Source organism: Hordeum vulgare, chromosome 3H, assembly GCF_904849725.1.
Source record: "Hordeum vulgare subsp. vulgare chromosome 3H, MorexV3_pseudomolecules_assembly, whole genome shotgun sequence".
NCBI lineage: Eukaryota > Viridiplantae > Streptophyta > Magnoliopsida > Poales > Poaceae > Hordeum > Hordeum vulgare.
This window is the reverse complement of record NC_058520.1, coordinates 323,148,081-323,150,659: the sequence shown is the minus strand read 5'-3', so window position 1 is coordinate 323,150,659 and position 2,579 is coordinate 323,148,081.

Genomic DNA, 2,579 nt, shown 5'->3' with positions numbered 1-2,579 from the left:
TACATCTTATTGTTTATAACAACGATGGCAAAGATAAGATGATCCTGTTGGGTTACGTTGCATTGGAAACAAAAAAATTCCTACACACACGAAGACCTATCATGGTGATGATCATCTATGAGAGGGAGATCGGATCCACATACCCTTGTAGATCGCTAAGCGGGAAGTGTTAAGAAACGCGGTTGATATAGTGGAATGTCTTCGTGATCCAAATCGCCGTCGTCCCATGATCCGTACCGATCTAGCACCGACGACACCTCCGCGTTCAGCACACGTACAGATGGATGACGACCTTCTCCTTCTTGATGCAGCAAGAGAGGCGGGGATGCGTGAAAGCACGCCGGGCTATTCCTGCAGGGCTTCGCCTAAGCACTGCAGAAATCCGATCTAGAGGAAGAACTACAAACTAGAGGAGAGGGTAGCACGTGGCTGAAATTATGTCTAAAAAACCCTCAAACCTCTATTATATATAGGAGGAAGGAGGGGCTAGCCTTGAGAACCAAGGGAGCCTTCCCTTGGCTCGGCCGAATAGGAAAGGAGGAGTCCTCCTCCAATCCTACTTGGAGTAGGACTCCTCCCCAAGTTGTCCACCTCTTTTGGTTTTTCCACTTTTTACCTCATGGGATTTCTTTGGAGGACTAGTCAGACCATCAAGGGCTATTGCGCCACCATCAAGTCCACGTGGCCCTCTCGGGGAGTGGTGGGCCCACCTGGTGGGCCCTCGGTACCCATTCGTCACTCCCAGTACGCTGTCGGTAATGCCCGAAATCCTTCCGGAATCCAAACACCAACTTCCTATATATCAATCTTCGTTTTCGGACCATTCTGGAACTCCTCGTGACGCCCGGGATCTCATACGGGACTCTGAACAAAATTTCGGTCACCAGCACCTATAACTCAACTATACCAAAAGGTCAACGAAACTTAAGTGTGTAGACCCTACGAGTTCGAGAACTATGAAGACATGACGTGAGACACTATCTCGTCAATATACAATAGGGGGACCTGGATGTCCATATTGGATCCTACATATTCTACAAAGATCTTATCGGTTGAACCTCTATGTCAAGGATTCATATAATACCGTATACCATTCCCTTTGTCCTTCGGTATGTTACTTGCCCGAGATTCGATCGTCGGTATCTTCATACCTATTTCAATCTCGTTACTGCCAAGTCTCTTTACTCATTCCGTAATACAAGATCCCGTGACTAACCCTTTAGCCACATTGCTTTCAAGGCTTGTATGTGATGTTGTATTACCGAGTGGGCCCCGAGATACCTCTCTGTCACAAGGAGTGACAAATCCCAATCTTGATCCATGCTAACTCAACGGACACCTTCGGAGATGCCTATAGAGTACCTTTATAGTCACGCAGTAATGTTGTGACATTTGATACACGCAAGGCATTCCTCCGGTGTCAGTGAGTTACATTATCTCATGGTCATAGGAATGAATACTTGACATGCACTAAACAATAACAACAAAAGGACACGATCATATGCTACGTTCATAGTTTTGGGTCTTGTCCATCACATCATTCTCCTAATGATGTGATCATGTCATCAAGTGATAACACTTGTCTATGGCTAGGAAACCTTAACCATCCTTGACCAACAAGCTAGTCAACTAGAGACTCACTAGGGACACAATTTTGTCTATATTATCCACACATGCATTTATGTTTCCATTCAATACAGTTATAGCATGGATAATAAACGATTATCTTGAAATAGGAAATATAATAATAACTATTTTATTATTGCATCTAGGGCATATTTCCAACATATCCCTTATAAGTTTTCCAGATATGTATTCCCCTAAGTGTGCATCGTTGTGAAGGTTTGTTGTTTCAAAGCACCACATGTTGATCGGGTGTGATAGATTCTAACAATCGCATACAACGGGTGTAAGCCAGTTTACACATGCAAAACACTTAGGTTGACTGGACGAGCCTAGCATGTACAGACATGGCCTCGAATACGGGAGACCGAAAGGTCGACCATGAGTCATTTGGTTGATATGATCAGCATATAGATGCTCACCATCGATGACTAGTCCGTCTCACGTGATGATAGGACACGGGCTAGTCGACGTGGATCATGTATCACTTGGATGACTAGAGGGATGTCGATATAACTGGGAGTTCATTAGTAATTTGATTAGATGAACTTAATTATCATGAACTTAGTCTAAAATTGTCTTTCTAAATATTGTAGATCCAATGGCCAACGCAAATGTCTCATTCAACTTCATCGCGTTCCTAGAGAAAACCAAGATGAAAGATGATGGGAGCAACTATGCGGATTGGGCTCGTAACTTAAAGCTCATCCTCAATGCTTCCAAGAAGGCATATGTCCTTACTGTACTGCTAGGTGATCCTCCCGTTCCCGGGGAAGACCAGGACGTTAGGAACGCCTGTCAGTCGCGGAGTGATGACTACTCTCTCGTTCAGTGTGGCATGCTTTACAGTTTAGAACCGGGGCTCGAAAGGCGTTTTGAGCAACACAGCGCATATGAGATGTTTGAGGAGTTGAAACTTGTTTTTCAAGATCATGCCCGGGTCGAGAGGTATGAAG